Consider the following 13,487-nt stretch of genomic DNA (forward strand, 5'->3'; position numbering starts at 1 on the left):
AAAATTGGATTCATGGCTCCATGATCTAGAAATGAACTTGCAGAATCCCGGCCTAGACCTCATATACTAAGAAGAGCTCCTCAGCTGGGACACTAAGTACTATCTTGGGTGACTTCTCACCACAGCTCCTCCATTCGGACAGACCTGTTGAGCCCTTACTCTGTGCCAGGCACTACTCAGCAAGGACTTAGATGCCATTATACCTCTTTTATGAAGAGGAAACTGAGGCACCAGAGGGGAAGGGACTTGCCCAAGGTCTCACGGCTATTAAGTGGCAAAGCAGGGACTTGGCCATTTCCAGAGCCCAGCACTGACTGCCTAGCAGACCCCTCTTCACCAACACTTCAGAGCCAAGAGGAAATCACCCGGTGACCTGCTCCCCCAGACACAGGTCTTCTCCCGTCCCCTTCTGGGCGAGCTGCCCAGGCTGTGTACAGGAGTCTGCCATGGCCCGAGAGAAATACCGTGTCTCTGGGCCTGCTTTCCATGCAGCCTGAGCTGCCTCAAGGTCAGGACCCAGACCCAGTGGCCCTTGGTGTCTTCAGCACAGCCGCGGGCCTGGCTCGCAGGAACCCGCCACCAGCCCGAGTGCACGGGGAAATTGCCAGACCCTCGCGCTGATGTCCCTTCTCACCGTCCCTGGCTCCAGGGCTACGGCTGCCGTGCACCTGCCTCTTCACCCCCACACACGTGCAGTCAGCTGTTTTGTTTTTCTGTTCTTCCTCCACCCACGATTCTGAGTTCAGCAAGAAGAGCTGCTGGGTCTTTCAAAGGCAAGTGTTCTTTCTTGTTGCCACTTGATACTTGATTGGATTTGACAACAGAAGGTGCCAGACACGAATACGTAAAGCTAGGGGACAGTATGCCTCGAGGGTCCCTGGGAGAGGGCTCAGCGTGCCCCAAACCCGGTGCTCACTGCTTGAGCCAGCTGCTGACAGCCTGCTCTTGGTTCCCGCTCAGCCCTCCCTGCGGATGACCCAAGGCAGGCACCTTAACCTTTTCTCATCTGGAAACAGGTGTGGAGTAACAGCATCCCCACGCCAGGCTGCGGTGAAACTTGCATGATATCAGAGCAGAGCTAAGCGCTGTGGGCTCAACCCCCTCTCTGTGCCCTTGCTGCCGCTGTGGCTACCGTTATCCCCCGGCTTCAGCAAGCCCAAGATGCCGCAGGTCAGCAGCCTGCAAACACGGCCCACGGGCCAAACCTGCCCTCCCTGGGTTCCTGCACGTCACGCCGAACTGGGGCACGGGCACGCCTGCTCTCTCACTCGGTGTCCCCGCTGCTTCCTTGCTACAGTGGCCGGCAGAGTGGAATTGTGACAGACACCAGTGGGCTCTCAAAGTCCAAAATATTTACTACCTGGCCCTTGACGGAGGAAGCTTGCCGACCGAGCCACAGACTGCGGGGCACACCGTCGTTTCAGGCATCGCTGAGAAAGAGAAGGGTTCCACCAATTCAACGATGACCCACCATCGGTGTGCGATGGATCCAAATCTCAGAGATGATAAAATGTGAAGAAAAAGAAAGGTACTTGGGAAGTTCAATGAAATATACTGTCATGTGTTTTACTAAAGGACTTGATGAAATGTTAATTCCTCATTTTTTTTTTCTGCCCCCAACAACATGTTTAGACTTAGGAACCCTTTCAAGCTTCAACGCTGAACACAGAAGACAGCCTCACGTCCGGTCCCTCCGCTCTCTATGGCCGCATACAAGCTGTGTGATCTGGGGCAGGCGCGTTCACCTCTCTGACTTTCATTTTCCTTCATCTGGAGAAAGGAGAGAGAGTGCCTACCTCACGCTTCTAGAATAATCAACACATGGTTCACAGACAGTAAGCACTCTGTAAAGCAGTGGAAATTACGATAACTAGTTTGAACGTTCACTTATCTTGACCACGGTATTTTCTGCCGAATGCCCAGAAATCCAAAAGCCCCACAGGGATCCCCAAAACAGCACCCGTGGACACAGTCTTGCTCTGCTTCTCGGCTAGAGTGAACACTGCAAGTTCCCACGGCCCCCGGGAGTCCCCGCTGCTGGGGGGGCTGTCCTGTCCTTCTCTGTCATCTTCCAGCTGACCTGGGGTCCAGCGGTCCCCAGGCTCACCATGGTATACGGCCAAGATGGCAGTTCTGGGAGAAAACTGGTTGCTTTTTCCTCAGGAGATTTTGGTGTTTCTGACTTAGATCCTGTCTCTTTGGCTCCCTTCACCAGAGCAGAGTGGGTGAAAGGTGGGCTTGGGGACACTGACAGTGGCTTCCTCCCCCTTGGGACCCAGAGTGACCCGAGTGCTGGAGATCCTTGAAAATGACAGCAAAGGACCGGCACCAGGGGCAGCCAACAGAAGCTCTTTTGTGTCGTCAGATGTCACTCCACCAGCATCTCTGAGAACACCTCTGGAAACTTCTCTTGAAACCACTGTGCACTTCCCGGCAAGATGGCTCAGGAGCTCAGCCTTCAACACGGCCCTGCTGCTCCAAACACTCAGCTGGGGCTGGTCCAACAGGAAAACAGGACACCAGACACCCAGATCCAGCCCTCAGGGTGTAACGAATTAGACTTACCCTCTGCCGCCAACAGCTGTAGAACGAGGAATTCGTAGGAAACGACTGTTTCATTGGACAACAGGCCGTAGAGCTGTGATCTTCGAGTGGTTTCACATAAGGGAGCCCCATGTTTATCTAGACTCACCGACTGGGGGATCTTTACACATTTTGGTGCAGGGAAAAGGAGTGCAAACACAGCAGTGTTCCCACCGGACAGAGCAAATAGAGCTCGGCATCCGGCACCCCAAGGCAGCTGGGATATGCAGAGCAGAGAACCCCAGAGGAGACAGCTGCATATGGAAGGAGCTCCAGAAACCTACATGAGGAATCCCTCCGTCTCTGGCTGAATATCAAGCTGCATATAAACGGGCGAGTTTCTGTGAGGTCTGGTGGAGATTAGCGGGGAGCCAGAGAAGAGGGGGTGAATAATAGAGAGTCTAATTTTGTGCAGAGCTAGGAGACTCTAGAGTTGAGACCAACCCAAACAGAGAGGCACTGTGTGCCCTCAATCAGGGGACAGCCCACAAAATCCACTCTTGCAAATAGAGGATGGGGTTACTGCACACTTACCCTAAGAAAGCCTAAAACCAGCCACAATGGACTGAAGGTGATCTTCCAGGAAATTAATTTCTTGCTCTAATGCTCTGAAAAAAATACTTTTGGAAATGCTCTTTGAAAAAAAAGAAAGACGAAATTTCCAGACTCTCAATGATATACAGCATATAGACAAAAACTATTAGATGTACTGAATAGGATTAATGGCAGCTTAGACACTGCCAGACAAAATATTATTGGACTTGAAGTTGTAACAACAGGAACTAACCAAAATGAACCTCACAGAGATAAGTGAATGGCAGGGGGAGGAATGAGCAGAGGCTCAGTCAGCTCAGTCATGCCAATATACGCACACTTGCAGAACCTAAGAAGGAGGGGAATAGAAAAAAAAAGATTAGAAGAATTCGTGGCTGGGATTTTTTCCCAAATCTGATGAAAACTATAAACCCACAGAACCAGGAAGCTCAATGAACACCAAGCCCAAAAAATATGTTAATAAGGTACGTCGTGATCAAGTGGCACAAACCAAGTAATAAAAAAAGAAGTCTTTTTTTAATGTTTTTTTTATTACATTATGTTAGTCACCATACAGTAAAAAAAAAATAATAATACTGTGTTATATTTTTGAAAGTTGCTAAGAGAATAGATCTTTAAAGTTCTCATTACAAGATAAAAATTATAACAATGTGTTGTGATGAATGTGAACTAGACTTATTGTAGTGATCATTTCATAATATACATAAACATTGAATCATTATGCTGTACACCTGAAATTAATATAATGTTATATGTCAATGATACCTCAGGAAAGAATTTTTAAAAAGCTTTTGCATTCAACTTTATAACTCTTTGCCGAGCAACTTTATTTTTTAGTAACTTTGATAATTTATTTACACTGAGATGTATCAAATTATGTATGAAAATTAGTAATTTTGTAACTGTGATAATAGCAGGGTAATCAGTTTTTAAAAATTATTCAAAGCTTATTTTTCCAGCAAAAGTAAAATGAACGAAAATTTAGTTTCTTAAAAATTATTTTGAGTAAACTTAATTATTAAGTGTTGCTTGATATGAAAAAATACACTACATCAAAAATTAATGATGTACTGTATGGTGGCTAACTGAACATATAAATAAATAAATAAATAAATAAATAAATAAATAAATAAATAAATAAATAAATGTCTTAAGAGCAGCCAAAGGAATCAAGCACATTACATAAACAGCAACAAACATAAGGATGGCAACAGGTGTCTCATCGGGGCAAAAAAATGTAAGCCAGAAGACAACAGAGTAGCATCTTCAAAGTACTAAAGAAGGGGCGCCTGGGTGGCTCAGTTGGTTAAACGTCTGCCTTCGGCTCAGGTCACCATCTCAGGGTCCTGGGATCGACCCCCACAGCGGGCTCCCTGACAAGCCGGGAGTCTGGTTCTCCCTCTGCCCCTCCCCCGGCTCATGCTCACTCTCTCTCTCTTAAATATATAAATAAAATCTTAAAAAAAAATAAAGTACTAGAGAAAACAAGAAAACTAAACCTATCCTTCTATACCCAGAAAAAAATACCTTTCAAAAATAAAAATGAAACAGAGACTCCTCAGACATAGAAATGAGGAAGGAATGCGTCGCCAATGGTCCTGCATTGCAATTCAAGCAGGCTGTCGGGCAGGAGATACAGATGGAAGGGCGTCTATTCTAGCGCCTTCACACTATCATATAAATTTTAGAAGTGGCTTGTCCATTTCTACAAAAAACTTGTTGGGACTTTAAAGAAAACTTTAAACTCATGCTGCCTGATTTCAAGATTTATTATAAAGCTACAGTATTCAAGACAGTGCAGTATCGACAGAGAGTTGGACAAACAGGCCAATAGGACAGAATAGACGCAAGAAATAGACCCTTACTTGCAGAGTCCAATGATTTTCCACAAAGATGCCAAGGTAATTTAAGGGCACACTTGGATGACCCTAGAAGTGAGTGTCTCCTTAAATTTTGTGCCCTAGATGCCCCCCACCCCTGTTTCTCCCTGGTTCCTGTCCTGCTGTTGAATGATCACAAAGAAGGTATGGTTGATGAAAATGCTTACTGTTTTGGGAAGGTATCAGATTGGTGTCCCCAGACTCATGCACATCCAGTCTCTCAGCTTTGCCCCAGTGGCATCACCTGGGAAATGGTCCCCTTCTTTCTCAAGCTGACCAAGAGTCTTTGCTGGTTTTTCATTTCTAGAAACAGCCCCAGCTTCCCCCTTGGAAATGTCTAATAACACAAACTGGGCATGATGTCCCTGCTTCCTCAATCAAGTGACAGCAGGTGTCAGTGGCTGAGGCTCAGCCCATCACGGCCAGCTTCAGTGGACAGCTGACCCTGCAGCGTCTTACCACAAGCACCTGCACCTCTCTGCCCTGGTAAGCTTTGCCCAAGCACCATAACACCCTTGCCCCTTGGTGTGACTATTCCAGGGAGTGGTCCACATAGTACCTTGGAGGGATCCCAGGAGGACTGCGTCCAATTACCCCCAGCATTATTCCCCCATGGATTGGTTTTCCTCCCTTCCCTGCTTCCCTTCCCTTCCCCCTCCCTCACCATGCTTCCTGGATCACCTCCCAAGTCAATTACTTGTACCCAAAGCTTGTCTCAGTTCTGCTCTAAGAGGAACCTAACCTAAGACATTAACAAATATGGGAGTTCCTACAAAATTCCAATTTGTCAGAGCAAGGGGCTGACTTTTCTTATTAATATGGGCATCTACTCTAACATTTATGAACCGAGCTGAGAATGTCTCCTGGGTTTGCCTGGCTGTCAAATGGACTATATAGCAAAGGTCAGGAGAAATCTAAATCCAAACGAAGTACTGTTACATTGCTATTGATTAATTTCACCTTTACAAAGTCATAGTGACCCTTGTCGAATCCAGGCGGGGGCATGTGACAAAATCCATACTTGCTCTCGGTATTCACTCATTTTGTAGAAGTGTTTTTTGTTTGTTTGCTTGTTTTTAAGATTTTGTCTATTCATTTGAGAGAGAGCGAGCACGTGAGAGAGAGCGTGAGTGCGGGGAGGAGCAAAGCAAGAAGCAGACTCCGCCCTGAGTGGGAAGCCCAACTCAGGGTTCGATTCCAGGACCCGCTGACCTTTGGGGTGCAGGTGCAGGTGACTTGTGTGTTCACTGCACTGGGGAAGCGCCAGTGTTGAGGATGGGAGGTGCTTTCTGGGGTGTGATGGTTAGTGCACAGAGTCTGGAGCCAGGCCGGGGGGATTCCAGTCCTGGCTCCATCACTTGCCAGATCTGTGGGTTGGGGCCAGTCCCCTCGGCGGGCCTCAGTTTTCTCACTGGTTAGGCACCTCCCCGACGGAGCTGCTGTGAGACTTACGTGGACAGTCAATAGAGAGTAACGCAGCGTGCACGATAGCACCACGGCGGGCCACAGGAGGGGCTGCGCACATCTCAGCCAGCATACAGTCACCGCTGCCCCAGTATGAGATCAGTAAGCCGTTCTGGGTTTTTACCCGCACTTGGAAAGTTGTGCACTGACCAAATATTTCGGATGCGGAGTGAGCAGTCAGTCGGGGTCAGAGAATCAAAGGTCTCAGCTTTAATAGTGTCACCAGAACAAGTTACTCCATGGCTGAGCCTCTGCTTCCCCACCCAGAAAATGAAAGAGAATCTTTTACTCTTGTGGTTCCCAGGTGGGCATCCCCTGGGGAGCCTTCATCATCCTGGCACCTGGGCCCTACCTACAAAGTAGGTAGTGGCCTGGGGTGTGCCCTGGGCTTCCCGAGGTTCGGAAACTTCCCAGGTGCTCGTCATGACCCACCAAGGACGAGCAAGCAGCACGTCCTCAGGCTTGTTCTCCCGGGACCACCTCCCACAAGGAGACCCGGGTTACAGTGAAAACCCACAGGGATTTTTTACCTGCAGGATCACTGTTTAAAGTACATCACAACGCCCTGATATATTTTGGTAGAAACTGAATTCCATGCGCTGAATCGAGATCTACGCCCACCATGGTCATGTTGGTCTCCACCCCACTGACAAATCACATTTCGTCAGCACAGAGCTCACTCCATATGGACCTGAAATCCATTCTCTGCTTCTTCCAAGTAGCTTTTGCTCTGGGTTTGTTTTATTTTTAATTTGTAATTGACCTGTGATTTTTCCTTGGGGTGAACTTTATAAAATACCTTCAAATCCTTTAAGAAACTAGGAGGAGCATAAATCTTAAGAAAATGTAACTATAGATGTAATTCATCAGCAGAGTCTGTGAAATTTCTGCAAATCATTTGTGGAAGGGAGTAGTACATAAATCCCAAGTAATTGGACTTACATATGTAATTTATCAGCAGGGATTGATAAGTGCACTGCCTCCGAATTTTCTGGCTGGTGGAAGAGATCTCAAGACTCTTGACAGACAACCGGGGGGGGGGGGGGGGGAGGGTGATTTCCCAGCACCATGGCAAGCTCTGTAGATGGCACCACGCCAGCATCTTCTCGCCTCTGGAGGGTTCACCAGCTCCCCTCATAACTAAGTTGCCAGATTGAGCGATAAAAAAAATACAGGACACCCAGTTAAATTGAATTTCAGATAAACAACAAATAATTTTTAGTGTAAGTATAGCCCATGTATTATTTGGGACATACTTATACTAAAGAATTATTTGTTGGATGGGCATCTGTATTTTATCTGATAACCCTACTCATAATCTCCCAGCCCAGATTAAATTCCCCAGTCTCAAGGGGGGGAGATGGTGTCAGAGATGAACTGTTCCAATCACTGCTTTCCACAGAACTCTTGCCAGCCTCCTTTTCCTATCTGAAGTGGAAACCGCTGGTTTTTCCCTAATACCAGTCTTTACTTCTACTTTAGAAACAGAACACCATCTCCCACTGACACAGCTAGGTTTGGGGATATGATTAACTTCTGGCCAAAGGGACAGAAGAGGAAGTGTTGTAGGGTATGCCTGGGAGTAATTCTTAAAAGAAGCTTCCCTTCCTCCATCCTATTGTTTAGAACGTTGTTGTGTTGGCTGGAGCTCTAGCAGCCGTATTGGGCCACATAGACAAGGGTCACATTCTAAGTATGGTGAGGTAGAAAGCCTGGTCCCTGGTAACCTCATACAGCAGAGCCACCACATCTGCCCTGGACTCCCACCTCCAGACATCTTTTACAAGATGAAAAAATTAAATTCTATCTTGTCTTAGCCAATGGTATTTGTGGCTTTTTTCCAAACCAGAATATACCATCCTTTAATCCAGCAGATTTCATCATTTTCCAGTCAAAATTAAGTCAATCCAGTTTAAAAATCCAATCTTGGGGTGCCTGGCTGGCTCAGTTGGTTAAGTGTCTGCCTTCAGCTCAAGTCATGATCTCAGGGTCCTGGGATGGAGCCGCACATCAGGCTCCCTGCTCAGCGGGGAATCTGCTTCTCTCTCTGCCCCTCCCCCCATGATCTCCTCTCTCTCTCTCTCTCAAATAAGTAAACAGAATATTTTTAAAAATCCAATCTTATATTCAATTTAAATCCTATCTCCTTCTTTCCACCAGGCCTGGTCATGTTGGAGGCTCTTGGGTGAGAAAGAGTAGACAAGATGTAAGTAACTCTTAGGAAATGGGGCCCAGGGCATTGACCAGTGCTCGCCAGAAGAAGATGAGTCATTTTGATGGAGGATCACAGGAGGCTTGCAGGAGATGAGGGCACTTTGAGAAACTGGGCAAGATTCCAGTGGGTGGACACCGTGTGGGGTAGGGGCTCTGTCCCCAGTGAAGGTGTGAGCACTCACGGAGGCACGAGCATACAGACAGGTTTGGGAGTGGACACTGGGGACATGGGGTCCACTGAGAGGTCCACCCAGGCCATGTCCAGGGCAGAGAGCAGGGCTGCTGGCACCTACCCTCTGGCCACTTAGCATGACCCTCCCCCCTGTGGCTGCCAGGAGCTCCATGAGGCTCCCCTGCCCCTCAAGCTCTCCAAGAACAGAAGCCCCCTGCATTCTTCTAGTTGGGTTCTTCAACCCAAATTCGAATGACCATGTCTGTTCATTCTCACCCTCTGATTCGCAAATCTGAACGAGTCTTTCACCCAGCTGCAAGGAAAGCAACTCCCAAATCTGGGGTTTATTTTGGGGGTATTGAAGTAGAGTGGCCCGGCAGATACCTGCCCCCTCCCTTACCTAGCCACACATGGTGGCCAGTTTTACCTTATGGGGCCCCGAGCTTCTTGGTTATGGCTGATTGGACAGGAATGGATGCCTGTCCCTGACTGGACCGATTGGAATCTTTCTTTCTTCTGGTTAACTGGAATTGGGACTCAAGAGTCCAGTATAGAGTTTGCCTGAAGGGAGAGCCCCTAACCCGTCCAGTTCCTTCTCCTTCAGGGTTTGGCCTCTGCCGCTTGCACGTATCAGAACCATGGAAAAGGACTTGAACCACGAGAGAGCTTCTAGGCCTCTTAATGCCTTGGTCTCTCCATCAAAAGATTGGGAAAGGCAGTGACCAGGAGCCAGTCCCTCCGCAGTCACCGTGGGCCTACTATGTGCTCCCCAGTGTGCCAGGCAATGGCTGCCTCCTCCAGGGCTCCAAGCCCCTTGCAAGCATCATCAGAGAGGGTAGGAGCGTGAGGCTGCCTGTGTACATGACTTCAGCACCGGAACTATCATTGCTTCTCCTGAGAGCCATTGAATCTCTGGCACGCAGAGACCCTTGGAGTCAGTTTCATTAGAGGAAAAACCAACTTAATTCCAGCCCGGCGAGGAGGCTCTGAATCAGACGGCCACCTTTTCCCTCCAGCGCATCTCCGGGCTGACCCCCCGGGTGCCCTTCTGTCAGGGGAAAAATTGGACCACCCGGCAGTTATCGACGGAGATGGCAGACAGACATTGATTGGGAATATGGAACGAGTCTCTTTCATTTCCAAGTGCCAGCTGCGAGCCGGTGATGGACGGAGCTCAGTGTGATCTTGCACCTCCCGGAGCGGGGATACAGGGAAGTCGGTGAGCAAGGTCTGCCGGTCTCTGTACGGTTCAGGGACATAATCAGCCTCAACAAGTCACCGACCTTAGAAGGAGGAAAGTAATACCATGACCTGGCAGCAGCCCCTGACTCGTGGGTTTGCAATAGTGAAAAGGTAAGAGTTTAAATGACTTCACAGGAGTGGCTGTCTGCTTTCCCCAGCACAGATGCTCTGCCCCTCCTTGAATCCTCCTGCCCGCTCCCTCTCCCCCCGCCCCTGCCCTGCAGACACCTCTCCTGGAAGGTCACACAGCTGGCCTCCCTGTCCCCTGACGCTGTGCATGCTGGTTCATCCCAGAGCACATGCCAGGGAAGAGCAGGTCCCCAAAGGAATCAGGGTGCTCACGGGGAAAGGAGAGGGCATGGTGCTGGGCAGGCTGGCTTCAGAGCTCCAGGGCGCTGCTGACTCTGAACTCAGCTAGGTTTTTAAGGTCCTCCCTGATGTCACCGCTGCCTGTCACAGCAGTGACCAAATTGTGTCGCATGCCTGCTTTACCACCGTGACCTCAGCACTAAACCCCAGACTCCTCCCCCTTCCCCCAATAGTGCATGTCTGGTGAGTTTCCAGAAAGGTTCTGGAGAATTCCTGTGGTCGCTGGCTTCAGCAAGGCTCCTGAGACTCAGTTTCCTTCTCCAGACCATAGCTCGCTCTTGCCTGGCTTACTCAAAGCCATTTTCCAGCCCTCCCAGCTGCATAGAAAGCCTTTTAAGCACAGATGCCCTGACTTTCCGTGAAGGAAATCGAAGTTCCCCCACCAGCCCTGACAGCGAGGGTTTGAAGATTTGAAGATCGGTGAGAGTCAGCCTGCCTCTCCCTCCGCCTTCCTCTCTGCTGGGTCTGGGAGAGGGGAGAAGGGGAGGGGGTTGTCAGATTGATGGGTAGTGAAGTGCCTCTGGCCACTGAGTTGTCTGCTTGCTGTTCGGATTTTCACCATTTCTTTGACTTTTCTTGTAAGGCCTCACACTCCTTTTGGAACTAGGCAGGGATATAAACATCACATAAATACACAAAAATATCAAAAATAGAGATGTGTCATTGGGACCCAAGGGCTGAGTGGCTCCACACCTGCTCTACCCAGGAAGGCTGTAGTGACCGACTCTTTCACAAGGACCTTCCTACTCAGAGTGGGCTGAACTGAAGGCCGCTGGCTGCGCTGGACCACGAGCACCAGCAGGCAGGGCCGTTCTGCCTCCGCTCGCCACCGACCCCTACAGGAGCAGCCGACAGAAAGAATGCATGCAGGAATGAGTGAACGCATGGACCACGTTCCCATCAGGACAGGGGGTCTCCCGGAGAGCAGCCAGAGCCGGGGAACCTGAAGCCCGTGTCATCGGTCTTCCTGGAGGTGGCCAGGGGTAGAAAGGGGACACCTGCCAGGTGCATCTCATTGGGAAAGTGCCCACGAAAGAAAGACCTTTGAGGAATCAGCATGTGTCCCCCTCACCTTCCCCCCGCCACCCCCGACCTCCCATACCCCCCCCCCCACCAGGCCACCTTCCCCTCACCTGGTCTCCTGCTTCTCCCCTCCCATTTCACTGTCCATTCTCCTGACCACAGCCAGCTGATGCTTTTAAAATTGGAACTAAACTTTCAGAGGCTTCTCATTCCACACAGAACAACATGCAGAATCCTTCCTCTCCAGGGCCTAAGAGCCCCTGGGATCTGCCCCCAACCCAGTAAGTCACGTGGCTCACTCCCCTTCCCATCACCCACTCGGCTCGCCCCAGCAAAGACCCTCTTCGGGGACCTTGCACCTGCGATGCCCTTTGTCCAGATCGCTCTCCCCCACACCCCAATAGTCCCATTTCTCTCCCTCACTTCCTTCTGTCCCTGCTCAATGCTACCTCCTCTGAGCAGCCTTCCCTGATTGCTCAGGTAAAACAGCTGCATAACTGCCAGACTCTCCATACACTTACCTCGCCCTACTTCCTTTAGGGCACCTCTCCCCGCCTGGAATCAGGCTGCATAGACTTGTTTGTTTATTGTTGTGTCTCTTATTGAAAAGAATAAGCAGGAGAAAACATCCAGTGGAAAAAAGACAGTCTCTTCAATAAATGGTGCTGGGAAAATTGGACAGCTACATGCAAAAGAATGAAACTGGACCACTCTCTCACACCATACACAAAGATAAACTCCAAATGGATGAAAGACCTCGGTGTGAGACAGGAATCCATCAAAATCCTAGAGGAGAACACAGGCAGCAACCTCTACGACATCGGCCACAGCAACCTTTTTCATGACACATCTCCAAAGGCAAGAGAAACAAAAGATAAAATGAACTTGTGGGACTTCATCAAGATAAAAACTTCTGCACAGCCAAGGAAACAGTCAAAAAAACTAAGAGGCAGCCCACGGAATGGGAGAATATATTTGCAAATGATACTACAGATAAAAGACTGGTATCCAAGATCTACAAAGAACTTCTCAAACTCAATACGTGAGAAACAAAGAAACAAATCATAAAATGGGCAGAAGATATGAACAGACACTTTTCCAATGAAGACATACAAATGACTAACAGACACATGAAAAAATGTTCAAAATCATTAGCCATCAGGGAAATTGAAATCAGAACCACACTAAGATACCACCTTACGCCAGTTAGAATGGCAAAAATTGACAACGCAAGAAACAACAATTGTCGGAGAGGATGTGGAGAAAGGGGATCCCTCCTACATTGTTGGTGGGAATGCAGGTTGGTGCAGCCACTCTGGAAAACAGTGTGGAGGTCCCTTAAAAAGTTAAAAATTGAGCTACCCTATGATCCAGCAATTGCGACTACTGGGTATTTACCCCAAAGATACAGACGTAGTGAAGAGAAGGCCATATGCACCCCAATGTTCATAGCAGCATTGTCCACATACTAAATCGTGGAAGGAGCCGAGATGCCCTTCAACAGATGACTGGATTAAGAAGTCGTGGTCCATATATACAATGGAATATTATTCCGCTATCAAAAAGAACAATTTCTCAACATTTGCTGCAACATGGACGGCACTGGAGGAGATAATGCTAAATGAAATAAGTCAAGCAGAGAAAGAAAATTATCATATGGTTTCTCTCATCTATGGAACATAAGAACTAGGAAGATCAGTAGGAGAAGAAAGGGATAAAGAAAGGGGGGTAGTCAGAAGGGGGAATGAAGCATGAGAGACTATGGATTCTGAGAAACAAACTGTGGGCTACAGAGGGGAGGGGGGTGGGAGAATGAGATAGACTGGTGATGGATAGTAAGGAGGGCACGTATTGCATGGTGCACTGGGTGTTATACGCAACTAATGAATCATCGAACTTTACATCAAAAACCAGGGATGTACTGTATGGTGACTAACATAATATAATAAAAAAAAATTTAAAAATAAATAAATAAAAACATAAAA

At 48.4% G+C, this 13,487-nt stretch overlaps 1 long non-coding RNA gene across 1 annotated transcript in view; it reads right to left on the reverse strand.

Annotated features, from left to right (window-relative positions):
• The window catches only part of LOC103670944, a 64,390-nt gene that overhangs the window by 1,414 nt on the left and 49,489 nt on the right, over positions 1-13,487 (reverse strand). The window contains exons 3-4 of the long non-coding RNA XR_570692.1: positions 2,566-3,466; positions 1,361-1,770 (exon numbers count right to left, since the gene is read on the reverse strand). This is a non-coding gene — a long non-coding RNA (uncharacterized LOC103670944). The remainder of the gene's footprint in view (positions 1-1,360; positions 1,771-2,565; positions 3,467-13,487) is intronic.

The sequence above is a fragment of the Ursus maritimus genome, unplaced genomic scaffold (genome assembly GCF_017311325.1).
Source record: "Ursus maritimus isolate PB19 unplaced genomic scaffold, ASM1731132v1 scaffold_22, whole genome shotgun sequence".
Lineage (NCBI taxonomy): Eukaryota > Metazoa > Chordata > Mammalia > Carnivora > Ursidae > Ursus > Ursus maritimus.